This window comes from Nuphar pumila, chromosome 10 (assembly GCF_984573655.1).
Source record: "Nuphar pumila chromosome 10, dmNupPumi1.hap1.1, whole genome shotgun sequence".
Taxonomy (NCBI): Eukaryota; Viridiplantae; Streptophyta; class Magnoliopsida; order Nymphaeales; family Nymphaeaceae; genus Nuphar; species Nuphar pumila.
This window is the reverse complement of record NC_143258.1, coordinates 99,579,702-99,591,830: the sequence shown is the minus strand read 5'-3', so window position 1 is coordinate 99,591,830 and position 12,129 is coordinate 99,579,702.

Below are 12,129 nucleotides of genomic sequence, written 5' to 3'. Positions count from 1 at the left end.
ACCCATCTAGAAGGGGCTGGAGAAGGGGGGACATCACCCGCTCTTTGCCTATATAAATATCAAAAAAAAAGGAAGAAAGAGAAGGAAAAAGGGAGAAAGAAATAGAGTAAAAGAGGGAAGGAAGGAAGAAGAAAAGGACTTTCTTCTTCAATCCTTTGACGTTTTCACCATCCGTTCTTAATTCTTTTTCGATCTACAGTTAAGGTATGGGTCTTTCTTTTGTCTCGAATGAGAAAAAGAACTTAAATAAGTTTTAGGCAACGTTTTGATAGGGAACCATTGATTCTATCTTGATTTTTCATAGTTTAATCCATAAAAATCGATGTAGGAAGCCTTAGAACATGTGGTATTTGTTTTTCTACAAATTTCTGCATGTTTTTATATGTTTTCCTCTATATATATACACATGCAGAAGCATGTATACATATGCATATATATGTTTTTGCCTTGTATGGATACTTTTGGCAGGTATGGACAGTTTTGATCCATGCTTTTATCAGGCAAATCTGGACAGATCTGGCCACAGTGATGAGGAGCAGATTTGAGCCCCTATCGATGTTGTTTTTTCTGGACATATTTGTCCCCTGGATAGGTGTGTACATATAGACTGGTGGACACAGGGTTGTGGTTCTTAAAACTGAACCAGATTTATGGAAATAAAACTGTGCAAATTCAGTTAAAATTAAAAAAATATATTTTTTGGTGATTTTTTGTCCAAGACAGGACGGACAATTGTCCAGTCTTAGCCTGGATAGTCGGTTAGAACAGGACAGTCTGTTGTCCAGTCCTAGACCACTATCTAGTTTTGGATTGGACCGCTGAAGATGTGCAAAATATTATAATGCACACACACACTGTGTTTGTGTGTGTGTGTGTGTGTGATGGCTCCAGCCTATTTAGTCAGCTGAACTGAATCTGGAGCAGACCATGGCACACTGTCAAACATAGAAAAAAAGGTAAGATATAATAGTTGTGAGCCTCCAGCCGACTCAGTCGGCAAAAAAAATTATGGCTTTCAATTGGGCTGTCTGGCAGCCCAATCGAACTAGGTTCAGCTGGGGCTGGGCCAAGTGCCTGCATACTAATGAAAAAAAGGGATTTTTTTTTATGTCAGCTGTGTAGCCTGACAGCCCAGCTAAACCCAGTTCGGTTGGGCAGTTGCAAGCCCTGTCAAGCCAACAGGGTACGGCTGGGCAGGCCTTCTTTGAAAAAAATAAAATAAAATAATATATATAATACTCTGGGCAGCAGCCTGCCACGCCCAGCCGACTGGGTCGGTTGGGCTCAGCCTGGTCAATTTTTCAAAAAAAAAAGGGGATTGTTGGTGTTTTGATTGGGCAGCCATATGTTGGCAGAGCCCAGCCAACTGGGTTGGGGTCGAGCCCCAACCAACTGGGTCGGCTGGGCTGTGTTTGGTCAGGATTAAGACAAAAAACAAAAGGGTGTTAACAAGTAATGAAACACAAGGGATTTTTGCCGATTTAAAAAACCAAAAATCTTCCACGTATACTGAACCTAATGGTTATGTTGATTCACGTTTGCTACATGTTCAGATCTTGATATGGTTCATTCTTTGAGTCCCGTTGTTGTGTTCAGATTTATATATAGTTGATGTTCAAGTTTGAGTATGACAAATGTTCAAAAATTTGCAGATTAAATACATTTATTTGAACTTAAAAAAAAATCAATTGGCTGCACTAAATTTTTAGATTTTGCCCATTATGAATGTTTAGGCTATATGCATGCAAAAACTTGGTTTCTTATGATTGATTGACTATGCATGATAAAAAAAAAAACCTAATGCAATGTTACTTATGTATGCATCTTATAGCTTGTACAAATCCTAAACGTATGCGTTTTGCATATGTATATTTGCATGGTTGTTCCCATTAGAGCATGAAATGACTCATGAAAAGGAACATGTATTATGTATGATCATGTGAACACCTGCTTGTGAGATTTGTTTAGCATATATGAATTTGCATACATGAGATAGATGATTTTGCATGTAATAATTACATGAGTGTTCACATGTCTGATTAAATTGATTCGTGAATGGAAGCATGCATTTGATATGAAGGCGTAAACCCATGCACATGCATATGAATATTGTTGTTTCATGCACATATCTATATTAGCATACATGATTATGTATTAAAAGGCATGTAGAATGAATGCATAATGACATGTGATTCATGTATTTTGCATATGATGCACCGATGATCAAATAATAGAACATTGTGGGTTGTGTGAGCCTTGAGTTTAGATTATTCATTCTTTACTTGTTGTAATGTATCGCAAAAGTTACATTGATATTGTTTCACTATATTGCATTGTTCTACATTTTTTACTGGTTGTAGTCTCGTGATGAGCCTCGCATTTGGACATGCGAACTTGTGTTACTAATTTTGTATGTTGAATTGCAAATTAATGAATGAGTATTAATAACAAGATAAAGGAAGAGAACAATATAATATACGTTCTGAAAAATCCCGTATTTAGAATGAGACTCTTAGAGTTGCGGTTTCGGAGAACCATGAGGATACTAAAACTCTATGTGCGTTATTGATATCACTGAACCCGATATTTATGTTCTTCTTCTGGGCACGGTTTTAGGGAGAATTCATCATGTTACTTGGGGGTGGTGTGTAAACACAACTGTTATTTTGGTATACCAAGAAAGTGGCACTTGTGGATGTGAATGACTCTGGTGTTCCGACATTAGATGTGGAGGTCTAATATTTCAAAGGTTGTTTCGGTCGAGGGCTAAGTTTGAAACCCAGTAATAAAATACAAGTTGTGTGCTAAGTTACCCTGAGAACCATACTTGACCTTAGAAAATTTTATTCATTTGGAGTATCCGCGGGCAATGATAATAAAAAGAGAAACTTAAATGATATGCATTTAATATAGACATGCATATGAAAAGAGAACTCTTATAAAAGATAATAATTTATTTATGCATGTGCACTGAAATCATGCATATTCCTGCTATGCATTAGATTATGCATATTTATTTGTGTCTTACTTATGATGTCTGATTGATTGCATGATATTGTACCATGTGGCATGATGGATGTTCTTATTGCTTAAATGAATTATGAAAACTGTTTTAGTAGTAACGCTATAAAATATTATATGAATCTTATTTATGTTATTTTTACTTATTTGTTTCATTAGAGAAATTTGTACACAGATATATTTGGATTCTGACGCCCCTATTTTTGTGTTTTTCACTGCCTTAGAGGCTCACTGAGATGATTTGCTTTGCGAAGAGCTACGATAGTAATTATGCGACTGATTGGTAGACTTTTCTTATGACAACACAGTTTTTTTTTGCTTTATTTATATTTTATTTACTTATGTCTCAGACTCTATGCATTTTAATAAATACATTTTGGTTTGGTTCAAAAGATGAGTATAAGATCACTTGTGGTCGTGGATATGTTGTAACTGTAAAGGCCCCGGGTCTCCAGGAATGTTTTCGCACTGGTTTAAAAAAAGTTGTCACTTTTTTATGAGTAAGAGTTGGGGTCATTACAAGTTCGGGTTAGGCAGACCCATAGTGACAAGTTTTTTTGGCAAAATCTCATTTTGCAAAAACTTGTAAGAAATTTAAAATTTTTCGTAAATCTCGCATTTTTTGGCAAAATCTTAGCAATAGAAACATAAATTAAAATATATAAAAAATATTTTTTATAAGAAAATTTTAATAAAAATCATTCAAAAATAAAAATACATGTTTTTTACACAATAAATAGTTGTTTAAAATGTAAATACTACATTTAAGTTGCAGTATTTATGTTTTTTTTTCATAAATTTCATGATATTTTGAAAATCTTGCGAGAATAAAACAATAATTTCTCATGAGTTTTTCATAAACCACTGCCACATACAAGTATACCACTGGGTTTTGAACCTGCAACTTCCCAACACAAAGGGTTAGGCAGACCCCTACCTGACAGAGAAAGTTCGGGTTAGGCAGACCCCTACCAGTTATACAACCTACCATTTGGGGTTTGAACTTGCAATGTACCAACACAAGGTGAAGTGCACTAATTGCTCCTACCATACAAGTTGAGGCCCCATTCTCTTGGTACGAAGCAGGTTATATGTTCCCCCCCGAAACATGCATGTGCGTGTTCTCGGGTCCGAATGAGCGCCATGAATATAAGCACGAAGGGCGCATTTCCCCATGTGTATCAGCATCACTTAGCATCAGAGTCTGGTTTGTTTACAAAGTCTTAATTACCCTTTCCTACCATTAGCACCATGAAACAACATTTTTTGTAAAAGACATAAATGTCCTCCCGCCAGAAGGAAGGGTTAAAATCATCATCATTTTCGCCCTAAGGAGTAAACGATTCTACTTTAACAGGAGCTCCTCGCAATATGCCACCCTAAACGTTATGGCTCACCCTTTGACGATGCACCATCTGTTGTAACAGAAGCCCTCTTTGACGATGCAGCCTTTGACGTCGTCTGTTGCCGTCAGAGCACCCCTTTTCGTTGTCTACTATCGTCGGAGCATAGTCAGGGCACCGTTGCCACCATCGGCTGCATCTACCTTCTAGGTGTTTCTCCTCCACTGTCAAATTAGCAAAACTTGTGTTTTTTGGGTGAGTTTTGTGTAAGGTTTCGTTATGTAAACAAATCGATTTTCATTATGTAAATCTAAATGCTAAATGTTACAACTGTTCATGCTAAATAACACCTATTTTCATACTGAAATAAATTGATTTGTACCTATCCACCTTCTGAGCATCGAAAAATAGTTAGCACGATTTGTTCTTATGAAGGCCAAACATTATAACACTATGTAGTTATTAGGGCTAAATTTCTACAACGATTTGTAAGTTTGAATTTAACATTGATTTATGCATTTAATGCAGTAGTAATTTGATCGATGCAGCAACGATTTATACGTTTCAAGCAGTAGCGATTTAGCTGATTTATGATTCATGATTTATATATTTAAAGTAGCCACAATTTATACATTTAACACAGTAGCGCTTTATGATTTACAACGATATATACTTATAAAGGGTTTGATTTCTACAATGATTTGCGGTTAAATTTATGTGTTGTGCAGGTTAGCAATGATTACAATTCGTAAGACAAGAAAGCCTTCGTCGTTACAGGGGATGACTCTTGGAGAAATCATTCACCAATCCGATATATATGAGGGTTATGTAAAGTACCAAAATATAATGAACATTGAGAATGAAAAAGAAAGGAATAAATTGTTGGATGTTTATTATGCGGAGCCTGATCCATCAGATATTAAAGATGAAGAAGAAGGATGACGAAGAGAAGGAAAAGAAAAGGAAGAAGGAGGAGGAGAATGAAAACTACATGCACTTATGAGGCAAAAGGATTTCTTCATGCCGACCATGCAAAATTAAATCTACATGCACATCATTCTTTATGTTATCTGTCATGATCGTCAGTTGCATCGCACTATACTATGCATCGAGTTGTTATTTATTTTACTAATAAAAGAAATGACTTATCGTATATGTGTGTTGACGATAGCGATTCACGTGATAGTGATTTGATGACAGCTATGACGCTGTGAAGCAATTTCAATTTTAATCGCTAAATGAACAACGATTTGAATACGCAAATCGTCGTTGCAATCGTGTAACAATGTAAATGCCACACGCACACATTTCAATATCATAATACAAATATCTTACAAACCGACACTAGCAAGCACATAATATGTTACAAATCGATATACATATCGCATAACATATTACAAATCCATAAAAAAATTTAGCATAATAGCTTACAAAACGATATTAATAAACAAAACAATATCTCACAAATCGATAGTATGTTACTACAACTGTGATTTGCGTTATACTATTTCAACATTTTATATACAAAGGCAAATTGTTGTGACTAACATATACGTCATTGCGTAAATCACATAAATCGTCAACTGGAATCCAGGTCTCACAAGGCATATCAATTTTTGACAACGAGCAGAATGTGGAACGACGTTTACTGTTGAAGCCTAAATGTTACAACGATATGTACTTATGAATAGTGTGATTTCTACATTCATTTGTACGTTTGAAGCAGTGATTTGTACGTTTAAAGCAGAAATGATTTATACGTTTGATGAAATAGTGATTAAACTTGTTGACGATAGCAATTCACGTAACAACTATTTAATTATAGGTACAAAGTTTTGAAGCATTTTTCATAAAAAATGCTAAATGAGCAATGATTGGAACACGCAAATGGCTACCTCATGTTGCTACAATGTTAATTCCTCACCCATAGTTTTTAATTACATACTACAATATCTAACAAATCAATACTAGAAAGCACTTAATAATTTATAAATTGGTACATATATCCCATAATATATTACTATACCTAACCCTATATCCTAAACCCTAAACCCTTAATATCTTATTAATCCCTAATCCTAAACCCATAATATATTACTAAACCCTAAATCGTAAACCCTAATGCCTAAACCCTAAACTGTAAACCCCAAACCCTTAATATATTACTAAACCCTAACCCTAAACCCTAAACCTAAACCTAAACCTAAACCTAAACCCTAACCCTAAACCCTTTAACCCTAAACGTTAAATGCTAAACCCTAAACCCTAACCCTAACCCTAACCCTAAACCCTTGATATCTTACTAAACCGTAACGCTAAACCTTAAACCCTTAATATATTACTAAACCCTAAACCTAAACCCTAAACCCTCAATTTATATGTTGATTTTGTATATCGATTTATAAGCTGTCAACAAGAATTTCCATATCGATTTGTATGAGATTTGATCATCAATTTGCGTGATACTATGACAATATTTTTCGTAATAAAGGCAAACGACTAAATATTACAACAATTTTTAAGATATCAATAGAAATTGTCATATCGATTTTAGATAGTGTTTTGATTCTTAATATCGATTTAAGATATTGTTTTGATTCTAAATATCAATTTTAAATATATCAATACAAATTTCCAAATTGATTTAAGACATTGTTTTGAATCTTAATATTGATTTCTATGTTGATTCTTAATATCAATTTAAGATATTGTTTTGATTCTTAATATCGATTTAAGATATTGTTTTGATTCTAAATATCGATTTTTAAGATATCAATATGAATTTCCAAATTGATTTAAGATATTGTTCTGAATCTTAATATCGATTTTTGTGCTGATTCTTGACATCGATTTAAGATATTATTTTGATTCTTAATATCGATTTATATCCTGATTTTGTATATCGATTTATAAGATATCAACAAGAATTTCCATATTGATTTGTGGCCGACAAAGACATCATTACATAAACTGCCTAAAACGTGAACCGCTTAAAGGTATATGTTATTTTATTATAAAATATTTGGTGGGTCCCATAAGCATTAAACTCCTCTGCTATAAAAGGAGATCCTCACAATATGTCCCCATAAACGTTCCACAAAAAATCTAATGCTTCATTTTCTTTTGTCGAAGCACCTTTTGCTGTCTCGGTGAGTTTTTGTATTGTGCAGGTTACCAATGGCTTACATTCGTAAGAGAAGAAATATTTCATCGTTAGAGGGGAAATCTCTTGACAAAATCATCGAAGAGGATGCTTTGTATGAGCAATTAGAAGCGTACTATAAAATAATGATGATTGAGAATGATAAAGAAAGGAAGCAATTGTCGGTAAAGTATAGAGCGGAGCCTAATTCATCAGATATTGAAGATGATAATCCAACGAAGAATGATGAGGAAGGAGTACAGATAAAAAAGAAGAAGAATGATGATGACGAAGAGAACCAAAAGGAAAGGAAGGAGGAGGATAATGAAAAAAAGCAAAGGAAATTGAGGCAAAAGAATGAGGAAGTGAACGATAGAGAAAAGCAAAGGAAGAATAAGGAGAAGGAGGAAAAGAAGCGAAGGCAAAAGGAGGAGGAGGAGGATAGGGAAAGCCAAAGGAAGAATAAAGAAAAGGAGGAAGAGAAGCGAAGGCAAAAGAAGGAGGAGAAGAGGGAAAAGCAAAGGAAGAATAAGGAGGAGGAAGAGAAGCGAAGGCAAAAGAAGGAGGAGGAGAAGGAAAAGCAAAGAAAGAATAAGGAGAAGGAGAAAGAGAAGCAAAGGCAATTGAAGAAGATGAAGGAGGAGGAAGAAAAACAAAGACGGTTGAAAAAGAAGGAAGAGGTGGAAGAGAAGCAAAGACAATTGAAGAAGAAGAAAGAGGAAAGGCAAAGAAAGCAGATTCAGGATAAGCAAGAGAATGAAAGACAAAGAAAGGAGGAGGACAAGGAAGAGAAGGAAAGACAAAAGATGAAGAAGGAGGACGAGGAAGAGAAGCAAAGACAAAGGATGAAGAAGGAGGACGAGGAAGAGAAGGAAAAAGAAAGGAAGAAGGAGGAGGACGAGGAAGAGAAGGAAAAACAAAGGAAGAAAGAGGAGGACGAGGAAGAGAAGGAAAGACAAAGAAAAGAGAAGGATGACAAGGAAGAGAAGGAAAGAGAAAGGAAGAAGCAGGAGGAGGAAGAGAAGGAAAGGGAAAGAAAAAAATAAAGGATGGACGTGAAATAACAAAGGAAGGAAGGGGATGTAGAGGAGAAAAGTGTGACCAAGGTACGTTAATTGCTACTGGATGTCATGATGTATTGTTGTAGGTATTATTATGTATAGTGATTACTCTATATAGCGATTACTATAAATAGTAATTACTATTATAGTGATTATTATGTATAGCAATTACTATGTATAGTGATAAATTGTGATTGAATATTTTATGTTACAGGCATGTCAGAAGAGAAGCAGAGCAGTAGGTAAAAAGCTGAAAGGATGGTGTCAGTGGTCTGTAGTTATGTCGTGGTAAAGAAAACTGAGTGAATATCAGAAAGACCGATTACAAAGAATGCACTTCGGCGACCTTCTTGACCAAAATTATTTTGAAAATTGCTGAAATACCATGACCCACCATGTCAATAAGTGAAACCATAAGACGAACATGTTTCAGTTTGGGGTTTTTGAGATGACCATGACCCTAGAAGATGTGGCACAAATTATGGGTCTTAAGTGTCATGGAAGTGTTGTTCTAACGCGTGATTCAAACTATAACCTAAGGGACAATTGCACGACCCTTCTAGGAATGTCGATGAAGGAATAACGTGAGTGTATTTTTGGTGGAAGCAATTCCTCATTGATGAAAGTTTATTTTTTCATAATAAATATGAAGGCCGGTACACTGTATGTGCATCTAAAGCAGCTGACCAAGAGTTGTGCGGCTTCCTTCTTTATTTTTTTGGACTTACTTTATTTTTTTATTGTTATGGTTCGAGAATAAGTTACTTGTGGTTGCAGTTCCTGGAAGACTTAGATGAAATCGACAACTAGGCATGAAGTGTTGCTATGCTTGCACACTTGTACAACCAACTTTACTGTATATCAATTTGTAAGATATTATGTGTTTTCTAGTGTCGATTTGTGAGGTATTGTAACTTCATAAATCATAAAAACACATGGTTACATGAAACACATCGAGACGACAATTCATATATTATGTGTTTTCTCGGAACAAGCAGGTCTGTGAGATATTGTTTTGTTTGTTAATATCAATTTGTAATATATTATGTTGAATTGTCGTATATCGATTTGTAACATATTATGTGTTTTCTAGTGACAATTTTTGAGATATTGTTTTAGTTGTTAACATCGATTTGTAATATATTATGCTGAATTCTTGTATATCAATTTGTAAGATATTATGTGTTTTCTAGTATCGATTTGTGAGATATTGTTTTGTTTGTTAATATCGATTTATAATATATTATGTTGAATTGTTGTATATCGATTTGTAAGATATTATGTATTTTCTAGTGTCAATTTATGAGATATTGTTTTGTTTGTTAATATCAAATTGTAATATATTATGCTGAATTGCCGTATATCGATTTGTAAGATATTATGTGTTTTATAGTATCGATTTTGAGATATTATTTTGTTTGTTAATATCGAATTATAATATATTATGCTGAATTATCGTATATCGATTTGTAAGATGTTATGTGTTTACTAGTGTCGATTTATGAGATATTGTTTTGTTTGTTAATATCGATTTGTAATATATTATGCTGAATTATCGTATATCGATTTGTGAGATATTATTTTGTTTGTTAATATCAATTTGTAATTTATTATGCTAAATTATCGTAGATAAATTTGTAAGATATTAAGTGTTTTCTAGTATCGATTTTTGTGAAATATTGTTTTGATTGTTAATATCGATTTGTAAGCTATTATATTGAATTGTCGCATATCGATTTGTAATATATTATGCTCAATTATTGTATATCGATTTGTAAGATATTATATGTTTTCTAGAGACGAGTTTTATGATATTTGTAGTATGATTTCTATTATAGAATTACAACAAAGAATTATAACATTACAATAAAGAATTATAGATTTACAACAAAAAATTATAGAATTACAACAAATAATTATCGATTTATAATAAAGAATTATAGAATTACATCAAAGAATTACAGAATGCTAAACATTACAACGATTTACACTAATGAAAGTTAAATGCTACAACTATTTTGTAGCTGAAAAACCCACACGCGATTCCTGTGTTGCGTTGCTCACTTTTGAATTGAACCGAGCTTGTCATTAAATAGAAAATTATCAGGCACTACATTAAGTTCAACAAGAAATGCAAACATCCTCCCAAAATTATTACATATCGAAACACTTGTCAAACTCATGCCATCGTTTCACTCAAACAGGTTGGGGTGATTGCAGGTTCCAACGTTGTAATGCACGTTTGTAGGGTATTGTTGCATGTTGGAAATTACACAAGTTAGATATTGATAAGTTGCACGTAATATAATTTATATGGGAAGCAATATACTGTATTACATACATGTTCATGCGAAGGGCTTGGTTGCTTAGGGCTTGGTTGTTTCTTATACATTTTCTTGCAAACCAATTTCAGTGCACCCCTTGTCCTTCGACGACTGCAATCAGAGGCAGGTTTTCTTTTGATACCCTTCGCTAGGTGAATATTTCAATCATAATCTACAAGGTTTACTCGTTACTTGTCGAACATGATGTTGATGTTGCGACGCAACTTATCATAAGGGTCAGGGAAAGCATGATTTTTACCTACGTTGTTCGATCTTGTTTTCTTAATTTGGTCTTCATGAGCTACAACAAACTCATGGTGAATTAACTACACTTTTTTCAAGTAATTCCCTTGACACTTTTCTTATACATATATAAGCTTCTTCGCTTTTCGATGCCAAATCTGCAACATGCATAAGTGACCTATATAGTTGTTGTTAACGAGAGGCCATGTGGCACTTCTCATCAACTCCAAATGGACTGACATTATTTGTATTCAGCAGTTTAATTTTTGCTTGTCTCGTCCATCTTCGCATTATATATGACTCATATATTTCTTGTATCTTCTCTTGATTAAGTACCTTTAATGCATGACGACATAAAATATCTTTGAATTCAAACATTTTGCACGTATATTCAACTGTTCTGTTGTCAACATTGTACGTAACATGTGCTTCTTTCCTTTTTAGTTGCTCTTTGCCCTCCCATACGACATGGTATTTATGCATATTCTCATATTGCATATGTCCTTCTATGTTGCAATTCATGACTTGTATAACCTCCTTATTGGTTCATTCTAATACAATTAATGTATACAAATCTGCAGATCGCGCCAATATTTTCATGCCTAAAGTTACAGGGTGGGTGTTGAAGCATTTCACATCTTGTTCAAGCTCATTCTGTCTAAGATTGTCTATAAATAATTCATATTGTTTCATGAAGCAAAACATTGTTAAACATGAATACAAGGTTTTTTTTAGTGTGGCATGCATAGATTCAACTCTTTGTGTGCTTATCATACCTGCACAAAAGTAATGTCTTCCATATGCCAATGTCCATTTCTCTTTGTCTGCATATAAATTTTGTAACCACACACAATCTTCAAGGTCGTACATCTGAATCATTTGCTCCCAATCAGACAAAAAAGTGACCTTGTCCATGCTCTCAAGTACACACTTTCTAAACTTTTTATCAAACTCTGTCTTCTGATTAAAAATGTGTCTTATGTTCTTTGCTGTAT